The sequence below is a fragment of the Poecile atricapillus genome, chromosome 13 (genome assembly GCF_030490865.1).
Source record: "Poecile atricapillus isolate bPoeAtr1 chromosome 13, bPoeAtr1.hap1, whole genome shotgun sequence".
Taxonomy (NCBI): Eukaryota; Metazoa; Chordata; class Aves; order Passeriformes; family Paridae; genus Poecile; species Poecile atricapillus.
Window position 1 is genome coordinate 16,917,598 of NC_081261.1, and position 17,514 is coordinate 16,935,111.

The window sequence follows — 17,514 nt, forward strand, 5'->3', positions numbered from 1 at the left end:
GGGGTGGCAGGACACAGGGGTGACAGGACAAGGTCCTGGCAGGGTCTGAACACAGGCTCTCAGCTGGGGCAATTTTCAGGGCAAGCTGGAAAATTGGGTTTCTCCAGGGGGCTGCTTTGGCCATCCAACACCAGTATGGCCAGAGAGCGGTGGGGTTCCTGTCCCAGATTCCCCTTTGCATCTGGCAGAGGATTTCCCCTTCCCGAAGGGCTGGGAGGGCAGAAAGCGCCGCTGACAAACACAGCAATGCAGTTTGTAGGAGCTCCACGGCCATGCCTGCATCTCAACCCTTGAGTTTTCCACCTCTGCCAGGCTGTGACTCCCCCAGGGGCTGCAGGACACCCTCAGACCCATCCATGTCTGGGGATTCAGTGACATTCCCAAAACGTCACCTCCTGGGGCACCACGGGCACGCCACCCCCTCTGCTTTGCCTGGCCCCGGAGGCTCAGGCCCTGAGGAGCTGCAGGACAGGAGCTATTTTGGGTGCTGAGAGGCTGCCTTGACACATTCCTGCAGGGAGCCTCCCCCAGCACCCTGCGAGTCGAGAGCTGTCGCAGAGGAGCAGTTAATTAGCCAAGATCCCGGGAGCAGCAAGGGTGGCTCAGTGCAGCTCTGCTCCCAGCACTGACAGCTCCAGCTTTGCTCTCCTGTCCTGCCTTGTTTTCACTGAAACTTCCCGGAGCCGTGGAAAACGCACAATTAGAGGCTGTTAGGTGATTGATTCCTGGGCGAAGGGGCCTTTCCTCCTTGCCTGGAAGGTCTGGCAGGTATTATTTAAAGAGCTAATGAATGTTAATGGGCACATTATTTGCAAATCTTGAAGTGGAATATTAGATCAGGGCTCCTGTGTGTCATGGTAATCAGCTTTCCCTCGCTCGCTCTGGCTGGGAGGGGGGAAACACCCTGCAGTTGCTTTGTTGTGTGCTTTTCAGATTAATATCCTTTTTCCAATCCAGCAGCTTTTCTCGGGGTGTAGGAGTCCAAGAAGCAGCTGGTTCACACGCTGCTGTTTGATGCCTGACCAAGGGATTGTCCTGCTCAAAAACCGCCCTGCTGTGAACACAGAGCGAGCTCCCTGCTTTGGTCTCTGCTGGGAGGGGGGAAAGGTGTTTGGGAAGAGGCAGGGCAGGGCTGGACCCCCCTCCCAGCAGCATCCCTGGGATGGAGAGCGGTGTCTGAGCTGCTCAGAGCCCACCTGGACCCTCCTCAGGATGGGCACTGAGGGACAGCTCACACCAAGAGCTCCTTGCTGCAGCTCCAAGCTGCCTTTTCTCCAGCACTTCCCAAATTTCACTTGGCTGCTTCCTCCTGCACTTCCATCCACGTCCTCCTTCAGATTCCCACATCAGGGCCACTCCAGAGCTCTGGCCAGGCCCCCCAGCCCACATCCCTCTGGCAAACTGGCTGCTCCTGGGTGCCGAGGGCGAGGTTTGAGTCGTGTTTTCCACAAGAACGCACTGAAAGGTTCATCTCCCAACCCTCCTGGACACATCTGGATCAGGGAGCACAGCCTTCATCTCCCAACCCTCCTGGACACACCTGGATCAGGGAGCACAGCCTTCATCTCCCAACCCTCCTGGACACACCTGGATCAGGGAGCAGCCTCTGCCAGCTGTGACCCAAAATGCCCAGCCACCTCTGGATAGCACACACATGGTGTGCCTTAGGAGGCTGAATGGAAGGAAAGAAGAAATCACAGGGGATTTTCCAAGTGTTTCTGCTGGAGCCTTTCCTGAGCATCAGCCAAAGAGGCAAAGCTGCTGCACAGAGAGCAGCACAGGCCTGTCCTGGCTCAGGAGGTGCCATGGAGCCTCCTGGGGGCCCAAGAGAGCCCCAAAATGGGGAGTTGGGAGGCTGGGGGACCTCAGCAAAGTGTGATTCAGGTGTTCCCCTGGTGTGACTCAGGTGTTCCACCTGCTGAGTGTTGCTCCCAGCTAGAGGATCCTGGTGGGAAGAGCAGCACCAGGAACTGTGTGGAAAAATTCCCCCAGGTGAGAGATGAGGGAAGGCTCTAATCTGCCAAAATAAACCAGCAAACTGATGGTGAAAAAAAGATCCATCACCTTCCTCTGTATTTCCAGTCTCCTCCTGGACGAATGCAGCAGATTTCTGGATCCAGAAGGGGAAGATTCCTGCTCTGCTGCTCCAGACTCCTGAGCATCCACCCATCCTCCTCAGCCAACCTACTTTGTATTAACAGCAATTCAAATGTTAACAGCTGCTGTCCATGTTCGTCAAAAAGCAGCTTAATACAAATATATGATTATTGTATGAGCATTGTATAAAAGATACTTGGTTGTGTCTTAAGCTAAAACAACAATATACACTTTTATCCAATCCTGATACGTTTATAAATATATTTAAATGGGTATAAATATTTATAAATAGTTTCTGTAATCTTCTGTAATTAGGCTCTAAGCTCTGTGACAGACAGCATCTGTTTGATCTCCGTGTGTGTGTGTGGCAGGTCTCTCCAATGAAAGTGGCGGAGTCAGGAGATGCCTCTGAAGGGAGCCGGCTCCTTCCCTTGGGAGGAGGAAACCCGGACCTGGAGCAGGCTTCAGGTGCAGGAAAAGCCGAGCAGAGCTGGGATTGTGCAGCCAGAGCAGGGGGATGGAAGATGAGCAGCCCAGGGCTGGTGCTGGAAATGCTCCGTGAGTTATTGGCAGCTGGAAGCTGGGCTGGGAGGAAGGAGCAGCCAGCGAGGACGTGGTGGGTGGGAAAAGTGATCATAAACCCTTTTTTATTTCTCCTCATAACTCTCTTTATTTCCTCTCTGTTTGACTGTCGCTTTGAGCTCTCTTCGTCACAGAGGGAGAGGAAGTAACCTAACAGAGTCAAACAAAACGCGCCCTTTTTGCTCCAAAAGCCTTTTGGGAATGCTCCTGACACAGAGGAAACGGGGTGGATTTTCTCAGGGCTGTGGGAGCAGCTGATGAGCTCGGTGACAGCAGGACAGGACATTCCATGGTCACACGAATCCACCAGGAGCTCCCAGGGGTGGGATTCAGGTCCCAGAGCAGCTGCTGGGCCAGCTGGAGGCTTGTCTGGACTGCTCCACGCTCGTCCTTTTCCAGCTCAGGACAGCCTGACGTGGCTCAGGTGGCTCTGGGATATCCCTGACCCCCCCCATGGCAGAGGGGATCCTCAGACCATCCCACACAGGCACCCCTGGGGCTGGCAGGACAGAGGGCACCATCCCATGTGCCAAGGGCTGGGTGGGTGTTATCGGTGACAGAAACAGAAATTGGGCACTGCTGAAGGTTTTTGGGCACAGCCTTTTTGGCTGGAGAAGGGTTTTTGGGATGGTGACACAGGGAGTTGCTGCTCAGTGGGCACAAGTGGGATGGGGAGGAGGAAGAGGAGGAGGGGGAGAGGCAGAGTTTGCCCGATGCTGTTCAGCTCGTGTGCCAGGCTGTGCCCAGAGATGGCCTGGCTCCCACAGGCACTGCTCTGTGCCCCCTCTGCACACCCTGGGGCCACTGCATGTTTCCCCATCCCTTTGTGCAACCAGAAGAGCCTGTTCTGCCTGTGGGACTGGGGGAAAATCCTGCTGGAGGAGATGGAGGCATCTCTGCTTCATTCACGCTGAGGGAGAGGACGTGGAGAGCGACGGAGAGAGGTTTGTCTGTGTGGGATGGAGACAATTGCTGGGAATGGCAGGGGAAGAGAAAGTGGAGCAGAGAGAACAAAGCCAGGCTGAAGCAGGAGCCTGGGGCTGTGTAGGGAGTGGGAGAGCATCCAACAGAGCTGGACTGGCTGTGCCAAAACCCTGGGAATCGCTCTGACTCCACTCTGGCTCTTGGTGTTGAGTCCTGCTCCTGAGCTGGGCACCGTGCTGCTCTGTGGCAGATGATTGTCATTCCCAATTTCTGTGTTTAAAAATGCAGGAGAACGGACTGAAAGAAAAATAATCAAATTGCCAAGCGCAAAGTTGCAGAGTGATCTTTGCTTTGCAGCTTTGACTTGGGCCCCGGCTGTGTATCTTTAATCTTCCAGAAGTCTTTAATCAGAAGAAAATCTGGCTTATCCCTAAAGCCCAGGGTCTGAGCCTGTGCAGTGCAAACAGAATCCTCGGGAGCCTCCAGGAGGGGATGGAGCAGACACGGTGGAGATGTGGCTGTGGCTGCCCAGTGATTCCACAGGGCAGTGTGGAGCTCCAGAGGCAGGGCAGGAGAGGAGATGCTCGAGGCAAGAACGAGGGGGAAATGAAACTCTGACAGCTGTGAATGAATAAACAGGCTGGGGGTTTAACAGGGAAAAGGGAAATGTTGGGAAATGTTGTCTGTGCTCACCTGGAGTGAAATTTGCTGGGGTTTGTAAGCCTGGATTTACGACAGAATCACAGTGGGAAGGGACATTAAAGCTCATCCCTTTCCAGCCCTGCCATGAGCAGGGACACCTCCCGCTGTCCCTGTGTGATCCAGCCTGGCCTTGGACACTCCCAGGGATCCAGGGGCAGCCACAGCAGCTCTGGGCAAGCAGAGGCCTCCCCACTGATTACAGGGTGATGCTGAGGATTTGGGGTTTTTAGAAATGGGGCAGTGTCTTCCTACCAGTTTACAACAGATTGTGAAGAACAATGAGGAAATAGGAGAATCCACTGGGACAGGAGCAAAACCAGCCCTGCCTTTCCTTTACAGCTCATCCACCTCAAACCTCGGGACTGATTTTTTTGGCATGGGCGAGGCTTTTCCCAGAGTCTTTAAGGAGGGCAGCCTCACTTTCCAAACGTTCTCAGGCAGCCCCAGCCAGGGTAGGTGGCTGCTCCTGGGTTTCCCTTTCCTCCTCTCCTGCCTTGCTGAGTGCTCCTGGCAGTTTTCAGCTGATAAAAACCTCCGAGGAAATGATGGGACTTGGGAACAATCCTGCCCTCAGCCTAAAACATGGAAAGGGGGAAATGCCTGGATTGTCACGACCTTCCTGTGTGTGGTCACACATTCCTGGCTCCTCTGTGGAAAATGTTGGAATAACCTTCCTTGGGAAGGGCTTTGGGGCATGAGGGAGGTCAGGAGCTCTCTTTAAACTTTGTAATTACCAGTATAAACTTTCCATTGCTAAAATGAGTCATTTGATTGTTGTTTCCTCATATCATATATTGATACATCCTCAATCATAGATTGATTTATTTTATTTATCTCATGGCATCACATTCAAATCCAGGTAAAGCTTGGATGTGTTCATTCTGAGGAGCAGCAATCCCAGCTGGAATGGGAAATTGTCCAGGGAATGGGGTATCCTGGATGTCCCTTTTGTCCAGTGTGGGATCTAGTGAGGTTTCATCCCAGCTTTTGGGTTTTCTGTGGAAATCAGGAGGACAAAACCCCAACCCATGACAGCCAGGGCAGAAAGCAGCAGTGGGGCAAGTGCAGGAGAGGGCTGGGCATTAATTAGTGTGATGAGCAATTAATGAACAATTAATATTAGAAAATAACTCACTCTGTGAGTTCAAATTCAGAGTGAAAGGTTGAGACTCCATCAGTACCCATCTGACCAGGTGACTCTAAACCATAAGAATCTGGGGCCCAGGGGGTGCAAACCAGCCCAAAACTGGGGAGAACTCCAAAAACTCCATGTTAAAAATGGACAGAGACAAGACAGGAGAGAATTCCTCCTTGGGGCAGCCAGGAGAAGCGGTGCCAGATTTAATCCTGGGAAGGCCACAGGGCTAATTTTAAATGCTGTTGTTGAAGGGTTGCTCTATAAAAGTGTCTCAATGTACTTCAACTCCGTAACATTGTAGGAATTTAAAAATAAACCTGCAAAAGTTCATCACAACTTCATTTCAAAAAGGCTCTCCACATAAAAGGGGAGAGGCTTGTTAAAAAGAAATTAAAAGCAGCCACCAAAAGGGTGACATTTTTCCAGGGGACACAGACATTGTTTAAAAATCTTCTATTAGAGGATGAGAGCAAACCTATACAATTATCAAAAGAGACCTTAAAAGGGCAAAAAATTAGCAGTTCTCATTAAAGAACAGACCAAAGGAGGCTGTCAGAGGTAAAACAGTATCCTTCAAAACGTGGAAGTCATGTTCAAAGGAGAAAAACGAGAAAAGCAGCGTGAGAAGACAAAGCTGTGACAGCAGAGACAAGCCCTTTTTTGGAGGAGGTGTAAAAATCTAATATTAAACCCTAATAAATCTAAAAATAAACCTTAATAAATCTAATAATAAACCCATTTTGCCAACCCCCCTCAGCAGCTGTGGAGCCCCCAGAGCAGAGGATCCATCCCCAAATCAGCGGTCTTTGAGGAGGTGGGGGAGCAAAATGGGGAAATTGAAAGTATTCCAAGGAGCACCTGGAATTCACCCTGGAGGCTGAAGGATGTGGCACAGGAAAGAGGCATTTACTGGGAGTGAGCAGTTTATTAAAAAAGAAAAGGTGGTTCCAGAGGAGCTGGAGGTGGGAAATGCAGGGATGCTTCAATCCAGGGATGGTCCAGCCTGGCTCTGAGCTGGGCAAACACTCAGGAAAATATTCCAATAAATATGGAACACTGGGGAAGATTCACTGCACCAAGAGTCCCTGCAGCCCCTGAGCTTCCAGAGCAGGGGCTGCATGTGGGAAAAGCTTTGGAAAAATCCCCATCAGAGGATCTTAAAGAAGTTAAGAGTGCAGTGTGAAACTAGCATTAAAGAGAAAAATCAACTGTGTCTGCTAAAGGTGCAAGAAACAATTCAGGAATAAATCAGCAGAATAAAAGTGTCAAGAGAAGCCCCCAGGGAGCTGTGGAGGAGCAGCACCTCCAGACCAGGAGGAGGAAAGGAAAGCAGCTAAACCATGAAGCTGCCAATAATTGTTCAATATTCCCAGATCCTGGTGCGAAGCCGTGGCAGGAGCTCACAACAGGCCAGGAAAACAGGAACAACATGTGCAGAATGCTGTGGGAGGCTGGAACAGTCCTGGAGGAAGAGCTGGGACTGCCCAGCCTGGAAAAGGGTGTGGAGACCTCAGAGCCCCTTCCAGTGTCTGGATGGGAAACTGGGGAAGGATTTGTGTCAGGAATTGGAGTGCCAGGACAAGGGGAATGGGTTCAAACTTAAAAAAGGGAAATTTAGATGGGATATTGGGAAGGAATCGCTCCCTGTGAGGGTGGGCAGGCCCTGGCACAGGGTGCCCAGAGAAGCTGTGGCTGCCCCTGGATCCTGGAAGTGCCCAAGCCCAGGTTGGAGCAGCCTGGGACAGTGGAAGGTGTCCCTTGCGGTGGAATGAAATAATCGTCAAGGTCCTTTCCAACCCAAACCATCCTTGGGTTCTGGGATTTGAGCTGAACCAGTCACAAGCCTTAACCAAGCTATAGCTGCTCAGGAAATGTGACTTTTTCCTTGCATGGCCATGTTGCAAGTACAGTTAGGGGGGGGAAAAAAAAATCGCCTCAGTGATCTGTGATAGCCTAAAAGTAAATTGAGTGTGGAAATTTTTCGGGGGAAAAATGTTAAACAAAACAGAAGAGATCAATTTGTCATTGCACAGATCAATATTTCACCTGCTACTTAACTGCTGTTTGCAGATCTGTTCCCTCCACTGGAGGAGAAAAAAAAAAAAAAAAGACAGGAAAAAAAAAACCCTAGGAAGGAGAAAAGATGGAGAGAGAAGTGGGAAAGATAAGGGTTGAGGAATGTCTCTGCAGCAGGAGAGATTTCATGGATTGAGACTCTTCAGTCGGAGCAAAGTGTGAGTGATGGGCAGGGCTGGCACAGGGGAGATAATTCACATCTCCTGCAGCTCAGAAACTGGGATAGCACCTGGATCAGGACATTCCAAACAGGCAGGAAGAACCTGCTTGGTTCAGATTTTGTGTCACCAAAATCCTTCCCCACAGGATTTGGTGGGGTTTGTGTGGGCTGGGGGATAACCAAAAACATGTAGAGAGGGGTGTGGGCCTCGCTGGCCTCCCCATACCTGGCCAGGTTTGCTTCCCTCAATTCTCCTCCTTGTTTGGAGGCTTCATCTGGGAATTCTTCAGGAATTTCCTGAAATGGGTGGGCCCTCACTTGAGGATGATGAAGGGGTCTCATGCACAGCTTTGTGTTTTGGTCCCAGCTGGAAACCGAGTCTGCCTCAGTCTGAAGTGGAAAACCAGGATTTTCCTTCTGGAGCAGAATTCAGCTGCTTTTCCAAGAGCATTCCCCACTGGACATCAGCTCACCTTCCATCGCTGTGAGGGAAGAATCGAGCTCACAGTTTAAATTCTTGAACAGCCTTGGAGGAAAATGATTTCAAATGCACCTCACGCTCCAGGAGAGCTCCAGGCCTGGAGCAGAGGAGCTCTGGTGGAGCTGCACCCAAGGAGGCAGCTCTGGGATCACACTTCCACGGGATCCTGCGTGGAGCAGAAGGCTGGAAGGGCATCAAACCCAACCAGGGAAAGCAAACAACAGCCCACAGCTTCAAAGAAAATCTCTGAACCCCAGCAGGACTCAAAGCACTGCAGCACTGGGGGGGGGAAAAATACGTTTTGTATTTTTGCTTTCAGTTCTGCCAAGTTCAGGTTTAAACCACGGAGCAGCGGTGCAGAAAGGCAGAGGCAGAATTTGTCATTCCGCTGTCCTGAAAATGGTTAAAGCAGCATTTGTTCAAGGTTAAACAACCCAGCAAAAGTTCCTCTTGTGCTGAGTAGAAATAGGCAGATTTTCTGCATGAAAAGGGAAATACATAAAGTTGTGAGTGCCTCGCATTGGAATGGAAATGCTGAGACGCCGCTGAGGTGCTGGGAATGGGGAATCAGCGCCGGGAGCGGCCCAGGCCTGAAAATAATTTATTTTCTCCAGTGAAATTTATTTCATGAAAAGTCATTATTCCAAAATCAATGTCAGCAAAGCAAGGGGCAGCCGGGAGCAGCTGCAGCTCGGGGTGGCACGGAGAGCTCAGCTCCAGGGAAAAGCTCTGCCTGGCTCCCCCTGGCCTGGGCCACACTGAAATGCACAGTCCCAGATTGCACCCCCTGTCCTGAACTCCCCACAATTCCAGCCCTGCTCCGGGCAGGGAGATCATGGAAAAGCTTGGGATGGAAGGGATCTCAAAGCCATCCATGGGCAGGGACAGCTTCCACCATCCCAGGCTGCTCCCAGCCCCATCCAGCCTGGTCTGGGCACTGCCAGGGACCCAGGGGCAGCCACAGCTGCTCTGGGAAATCCATTCCAGGGCCTCTCCATCCTCACAGGGAGGAGTTTATTCCCAATATCCCATCTAAATCTCTCTTTTTCCCACTTAAAGCCATTAAAGATTGGGAGTCCTGTCGTGCATCCACCTCTGCAGGACAGTATTAATTCAGATTTATGGATTTCTAACCACTGGAAATCATAATCAAGGAAATAAATTGAGGGGATTTTGGGGGGCTGAGACCAGGCCAGGGTGCAGAGCAGCTCCTGCCACGTGCCACAGAGATCCCAAAGATTAAAAATCCCACTTGGATGCAGGAATTAGGCTGAAGCCCACAGCAAAATCTGCTGGGCCATCCTCACACATGTGGCAATCTTTAAAGCTCTCTCCACTGCTTCATTGGAAAGCAGAAATTTCTCGGGTTCTCCCTGAATTAAATGGCTTTTTGACAGGAGTGTTTATGGTGATGAAAAGGAAAGATCATAACACATCCCAGCAAAAAAAAAAAAAATTAAAAAAAATAAATGAAGAAGCCAGAGGGATGAGCTGGCCTACAGATAATAAGTAACAAATCAGGAGAGGGAGGAAGATAATGGCTGTGATTAAAAATTAGACACTGGGAAATAAAGGACGATGGATGGGAGAAGTAAAAGTATCCATTTAAAAAAAAATCCATATCCAAATGTGTTATGGACAACAAGAAAACATTTTCGATTAGTCTGGAACAAAAGAAATTCCAGCAAAATTGCCATGTTATAGATCCAGGTTTTGATAGGGGCAGGAATGGCATCAATAACGATGCAGATGATGCAGAAGAGCCCAAAAATCTGCTCTGGGAAACAATGAAGGGAACAGATTTCCAGCTCTCATCCCCCAGCATTTTCCATCCCAACGGCAGCAGCTCCCAAATTGTTCACAGCTTAAAAAACTGTGAAGCTGCAAGCTTAATTAAGCGAAATAATTATTAATTTTTAAAAGCTTGCAATTAATTTTTAAACCAGTTTTCACCTGCAAGATCAGCCAAGCTGTTTGGAAATTTGTGGAGGGAAACCACTAAATATTTTACAAGAATAAAGCTGGTGGTAAGAGGGTGAAAAATGGGGCTGGTGTTTGTCACCAGCCCCCAACTGGAAGTGCCACTGTCCCCTAAAGCTTCTCCTTCTCCTCTCTCCTCCCCTTTACCTTCAGCTGGTCCCATCCTATAAATACCCTCCTTTGTTTTCCCCTCGGCATCAAACACTTTTTTTTATAAGCTGGGGAATAAAAATTGTTTCCAAAAGCATCTTGTGATCCTGGGGTTTCTCTCTGCTGCTGAAGTTGATTGTCCTTGTTATTCCAGGAAAAGTTTGGAGCTGTTTAATTTGTTGGCTCCCAGCAGGTGGAAGGTTTGATGCAGGATTTGTGGGATTAAGGGTGATTTGGGTCGTTCAGGGGTTTGCTCTGAGTGAAATCACCACAGCTACAGCAGAATATCAGTAAAAGAAAGTTGCAGGGTCCTTAATTAAGTGCCCTTAATTTTATTATAAATCTTGAGGCCTTACAAGTGAATTGATGTTTAATCAGGAAATGACGATTCTGCCTCTGCCTGTGAAACCAGAGGGAGCCAAAGGGAAATCCACGGGGATTTGGGTTCAAAACCACTGTTTTTAAAGGAAAAACTCCCTTGAGCCTCCATGGAACCCCAGAATGGTTTTGGTTGGAAGGGACCATAAAAGTCATCAAGTTCCACCCCTGCCATGGCAGGGACACCTCCCACCATCCCAGGCTGCTCCAAATCTCATCCAGCCTGGCCTTGGGCACTGCCAGGGATCCAGGGACAGCCACAGCTGCTCTGGCACTTCCCCACCCTGCCAGGGAACAATTCCTGCCCAATATCCCCTCCAACTGTGCCATTCCCTGGGTCCTGTCCCTCTGTCCCTTGTCCCCAGTCCCTCTCCAGCTCTCCTGGAGCCCCTTTGGGCATTGGAAGGGGCTCTGAGCTCCCCTGCATCCTTTTCTCCACCCCCAGCTCTCCCAGCCTGGCTCCATGGCCTCCTCTGGATTTGCTCCAGCAGCTCCACATCATCCTTCCTGTGCTGTGGCCCCCAGACCTGGGAGCAGGAATCCAGGTGGGATCTCTGCTCCAAGCACATCCTTGCCCCTAGCACTGCCCTTCCACCATTCCTTGGCCAGGCTGGGAATGCTTTGCTCCAGGACAGGGATGAGAAATTGCTGGCAGGATTGGCTTTGGTAGGAGCCTATTTGGATGGGAAGGAACATTTTGCAATCCTGGACCTTCCTGTGAAACCTCCAGTGAGATCAGCTGGAGTCCAGCTCCCAGAAGTTAAGCTCTGCTTAATCTCAGCCTAATTGCGCAGTGAGCTGGCCTGGAAGGTCCCTGCTCTGCTGGAGAAGGGATTGACCCTGCTGCCACCACACCCTGGAGCTGGAGGATTTGGGCATTGCTGTCCTGTGTTCCCAGGGCACAGCAGTGGCCTGGCAGGAATGGTGGGAATGGAATGGAATAAAACACCATGGAATGGTGGGAATAGCTGGAGGGACATCAAACCCCCCCAGGGCAAAGCCAGGGCTGCAGGAGGGAGATTTAAGCTGGGAACACTGTGCCCTCTGCTCAGGAGCCACGTGGAATTCCAGGATTTTTGAGGTGTTTGGCAGTGGTGATTGTTGTAGGCTGCTTTCAGATTTTTGGGAAAAATGCAGTGTCTGATCCAGCCTGAGCCACCTCTGGCTGTGTTTCCCATTCTCTGGATTTGAAGCACCCAAAGGAGGCAGAGCTCAGGCTGTGGGATTGGGATAGGAAACTGCAGCTTCTGCCACAGCTCTGGACAAACCCCAGGGCCAGAGGGGCTCTGCTCCAGGCTCGGATTTGGGCAGAACCCCCAGACCCCACAGACCCCCCCAGCCTGTGGGTTTGGGGTGCAGGTGGAGCCAGGGAGAATCTGCCTGTCTGGGATTGCTCCAGCATTCCCAGGGTGAAGACAGAAGATTTATCCCCCCATTCCCAGGAGCTGCTGCTGCATCTCCCACCCTGTGGCTCCAGGCCACTCGGGGCAGGATGAGGGATAAATCCCAAAATGTCACTAACACCTTGCTGGGGAGAGGGAAAGCAAAGGGTGAATTTTCTGTAATGGGGTTTAGCGGAGAAGGGACTCAAGTTAGAGGAAGGTATAAAGAAATACAAGGAATCAATTTTTTAATGGATTTGCCTGTGCTTTAGACTGGTTCCAAAAAGCTTGGAGTAATCCAGGGAACAAGGTAATAAATTGTTGATATATTTGTAGTGCTGAACAGGGCTGAGGTCTGGTGAAATCCTTGGTTTGGGAGGTGAGGAATTCTGCAGAGAAGCTTCCATTTTTTCCCTTCATGGTTATCATCAAACTCAGATTATTTTTTTTTCCCTTTTTATTTTTATAAAAGGAGTTTACAGTTCCTTTTTTATATCCTTCCTTTTTTATAGTTTTCAACCTATTTATTCTCAGGTTTATTTATTTAACCTGGAAATTAAAGGTTTCCCATTACTTCTAGCTCGGTGTTTATTCCCTAGGGTACCTGCCCTGCTCCAAAGGCAGGGAAGGGGCTTTTCCTGGAGATTTTTCCTCTGGAGTTTCCAAGATTGAAAATCAGCCTGAGGGAGAGGACCATCCTGCTGGGAAAGACCATTTTTATCTGTCTCACTCTGGATTTTCTGTAACTGAGGAGGTTCAGGTGCTCTGATAACCCCAAATCCAGAGTTCTGTGCTCTCCCCATGGCAGAGCAGTTGGGAACAGGCAGAGAAATCCTGGGAATGAAACAACTCCAGTACCTCCAGGCTTTCCTGCTCCTCCAGCCCTCCAAGGGAAATGATTGTGGTGCCATTGTTGAGCAGGGGCTGTTTGAGTTCCTGGAGGCTGCAGCTCATCACAGGTCAGCTTTGATGGGATTTTGGCCAACTGGAACTTCCCTGTGTTTGCATCACCCCGTGGAATCCATGTTCTCCTGGATTCTGGGCCAGTGGCAGCAGAAGCTGAAGCTTCCTGGGATTTTGGCTCTTTGAGGTGGATCTTTCCCAGCAATCCTGGAGAACAGGAAACCCTGAACCCCCACCCAAGCCTTTCCCAGCCCCTCTGGCTTCCAGGCTGGAGAAATCTGGATTGGATAGAAATTAGATAGAAATCTGGATCAGATAGACCAAAACTATTTAAAACAAGCAGGAAAACCCCATTTTCTGGGCAGGCCCCTGAGGGCAGCAGGAATTTCTCCCATCTCTATTCCGTGGTGTCTGGCTGGTTGTGCATGGGCAGCCAAAGCTCCCAGGCACCTGCAGGAGGGAATTTTCAGCATCCACGATGGTCTTGCACATTCCCAGCGTGTTTCCTGCCCTGGGAAATGCTGGATTTGTTCCTGAAACCCTGAAAAGAACAGGTTTTTAGGTCTTGCCAGGGAAGTCAGTGCTCTGGACAACAGGAAAACAACACAAGGTGTTTTTCCATGTCCTCAAGAGTGATGGCAAAGCTAAAACAGATGGATCAGATGGATCAGAAGCCTTTCCAGCTGAAGAGTTTGGTTTCCAAGCTTTGGATTTCAGATTTATTTTAAAAATTCCTCTCTGAGGGGAGGCAGGAGTATTCCACAAACCATTCAGCACTGTCCAAACCAGGACCTGTCCATTTAAAATAACCACCACAGACCCTCTGGAGCAGCCCTGCCATGCTCCCTCCTCGCAGGAGCTGCCAGGACACCTGGGAATCCAAACACGGGTCTGGGAAACCACCTCTCCATCTCCACTGAGGCTTTTTTCCCAGCTCAGGTTCTTGTCAGGCCCTGTTTGCATCCCTTCTTTTCTGTCCAGTGATTGTTGCTGTCAGCTTGCTCTTATCCCATTTTTTATATAGGTTGCTTTATTTGGTTTTATTGCTTCTTTCACCTCTTATCTCATCAAGGTGCATTTCTTCATTGCTTTTGTGATCAGCGTGGCTTTTTGGAACACATTTAGGGCATCTTTTAAAAGGGTCTTCAACAGCTCCAAATTAATCACCCCAATCATTCTGATAATTCTCCTGCCAGTCCCTAAATGTTTTCAGCAGAGCCTTTCCCCACAGGTATCCAAGCCCAGGCAGGGATTGTGTTTGGGCAGAGCAACAAAACCGGGGCCTGGTGGATGAGAAATGATTTTGTTTGGTGATCAGTTCACCCCAATCCATGGAAAAGGACTGAACCAGCAAGACTGGGAAGGTAAGGAACAGTTTGAGCTGGAAAATAATCAGGGCATGTTTGAAAAGCTTTGAGGATTGTGGTGAGGAGCCAGCCCCAATGCCCCAGGAGCTGTGCCTGGAGCCACCAGCACAGCTGGGAGTCTCCTTATCCCCCTCCAGCTGCTGCAAAACTGGAGCCAACCCCTCTCCATCTCCTTGGGTACAGCCTGGGGATGAGGAGGGAAATCCTTTGGAAGGGGACCCCAAAACCCCCAGCCCGTGGCTGCAGGCGGAGGAGCAGTGCCAGGGCTGGTCCTGCCTCTTTCTTCCGGAGCAAAGAAATCCTCAGCTCCCTTGTTTCCATTCCCAATAAACCTGCAGGCTGGCAGGTGCCTGGAGCTCTGCCACTGTGCTCCTGGGAGTGTCTGGAGCCTGGGAATGCTGGCTCTGGGTTCCAGGCTGACACTGCAGGGCTCTGGTGTTGTTTTCCTACCACTCCATCGTGTTCCCAGAGCATCATCATGAAGAGAAACATGAAAGCAGGCAATTTATAATAATAAAAATAAATAAAAGGCATAATAACATAAATTATGCACATCATTAACCCCAAGTGCTGCTCTGTAATGGACAGAGATTCTGCAGCAAAATCACTGAGGTTGTGCCATGACAATTTTCACGGAAGGACAGGAAGGGCAGGAATCTGTGGTGGACATGGACCTGTGGTGGACACAGACCTGTGAGGGACATGGACATGGGGTGGATGTGGACCTGTTGGGGACAGAGACCAGTTGGTGGACAGGAACCATTGATGGACATGGACCTGTGGAGGCCATGGACCTGTGGTAGAAATGGACCTGTGGTAGAAATGGACCTGTGGTGGCCGTGGACCTGTCACCCTCGCCTGTTTGAGGCAGATGAATCCTTTGCACAACTCATCTCCTGCAGCAGGTGCCAGGTGAGAGCAGGGGAGCTCCACACCACCCCAGAGCTCCCATTGTCCCCTCTGGCTGTGGAGGAACCCCACAAGTCCAGCTCAGATCCCTCACTTTGCTGTCCAACGCTTCCAGGAGCAATCCCAGGGCCGTGTGGATTTTTTTATTCTTGATTTTTGAGGAATATAAAGGAGGGGATGGGGAGGGAGCTGGTGTTGGATGTCTCCTCCCTTCCAATTCCTCCCCTTTCCTTCTGCTCACTTTTTTCCCTTTTCAAAGAAGAAAGAATCACTTGAAACTCTTTCATCAGCTCACTCTCATCAAAGGCAAGTGGGCTCAGCCTGAGTGGGATTTCCCAGCCCCCTCCCATCTCCCAGATTCCTAAAGCTGCTTTAAAGCGCCTTAAACCCTTCCTGCGTAGCGTTTTTCCTTGCAAAAATTAGACCTCATGAAAATAAATAATTCCCAGAGGAAATTTCAATTTGATTACAAATATTGACTTGCTTGAGGAAAGCTTTTTTTAAACAAAAATCCATTTGGAATCAACATTTTCAAATTAAACATGTATGTTCGCTCTGTCAGAGTACTTAACTTGGAAAAACACCAATTTTCTTTCCAGTGGTTGGGGATTTTAGGAGTTTCTCCCACCCATAGGTTTCCTTTTTTGGGTGAGAGCCGAACAAAAGCGAGGCCTTGAAATCGGGCGAAGTCGGGAAAAGATTTGTTTTCATTTCGAGGGATTAAAAAAAATGCAATGTGAAATGTTGTAAATCATTTTCATGCTTCTAAAAAAAAAAAAAAAAAAACCAAAACAAAACCAACAACCTACAAATGCAGAAATACATGGATTAAAGCTGGAGCTCCAGGAGGTGCCTGAGCTGGAGGAACACCAGGCAGAGCTGACAGAGGGTGCTGCAACTCTGATGTCACTTGGATGGTCCCCATGACCCCACTGCTCCCAATTCCAGCAGTTTGGGAAGGATTTTGCAGGGATTGCCAGCCAGGAGATGTGGGAGAGGAGCAGACAGCAGGGAAAAACTTGGGGGTTTGGCAGCTGAGTGGTGACATCAAGTTGTGCATGGGCTCTTCATCATTTCTGGGCTGATTCCAGAGGGTCCATCAGTGTCCCACAGGTGCTTGTGCAGAATTAGGGACTCCCAGAATGGTTTGGGATTGGGAGGGACCTTTAAAATCATCCCATTCCACCCCTGCCATGCCAGGGACACCTCCCACCATCCCAGGCTGCTCCAAACCCTGTCCAGCCTGGCCTTGGACACTTCCAGGGATCCAGGGGCAGCCACAGCTGCTCTGGGCACCCTGTGCCAGGGCCTGCCCACCCTGCCAGGGAACAATTCCTGCCCATATATCCAACCTAATTTTCCCTTTCAATTTGAACCCCAAATTCCCAGTTCAGTGACCAGTATGACCAGTATGAGCCCAGCTTAGGCTCCACACCCCATCAAAGCAGAGCTTCAGACGCCCCTTCTGGTGTCCAGCCCCACTTAACAAGGCTAAACCCAACTGCTCACAGGGTGAATCTTTGCTGTGTTTCCCCAAGACTCTTCCTGTGCTTTCTGGAATCCCTCTGCTCTTGGAAACTGGAATGGAGCTGAAACATTTGGGAAACCTCCCCCACTTCAGGACAGGGAGCACTCAGGTGTGAATGTGCTGCTTTTGCCACTTTACGGATTAAAAAATGGAAGAATAAATAAACTTATCTTCATGCAATGTAGGAGCTGTGTCAGGGGAGAGGGTGGATTGTTTTCAGTGCAAGAAGAACCCGGTGTCCTGCTCATTTTGGGAGGGGAAGGAAGAAGAAGGAGCTGGATGAACAGCGACTTCCTGATGCAGACAAGGTTTCCACACCCTTGTCCTGGGAGAGGTTCTGAGGGGGCCTTCAGCCATTGCCTCTGCCGAAACAGAACACATCCACTCATGAAAATAAATCAATTTCAGCACCGAAAGTGACCCTGGCAAGGGCTGGGGGCTCTCCTGGAGCCTGAATCGAGGGGCAGAGGGGTTGGGAGGGTCCCCAGCAGCTGCAGTTTCTCAGGACCCTGCTGAGATGAGGCAGCTCCAGCAGAGACTCTGCTCACCGGAGGCATCCGGGGATCAGCCAGGAATGACTCCAGATGCTGGAAGAGCTTTTAAGGAGCACTTTGTTAACAAATGCACGTGGGAAATGGCCGGTAACAAATGCAGCGAGCCCTGGGACGCCAGGCCTGCTGCCCAGGCAGTGGCCCCATTAGTCCCAGCGGGAGATCCGGGAACGGCATTCCCAGCAGGAGAGCCACACTCCCACATG

The 17,514-nt window shown here is 50.2% G+C and overlaps 1 long non-coding RNA gene across 1 annotated transcript; it reads left to right on the forward strand.

Annotated features, from left to right (window-relative positions):
- The first annotated feature begins 518 nt into the window (after positions 1-518).
- On the forward strand, positions 519-2,642 carry LOC131584022 (uncharacterized). The gene is made up of 3 exons (XR_009278641.1): positions 519-768; positions 1,907-1,992; positions 2,083-2,642. It is a non-coding gene; the product is annotated as an uncharacterized LOC131584022 (long non-coding RNA).
- The last annotated feature ends 14,872 nt before the right edge of the window (positions 2,643-17,514 follow it).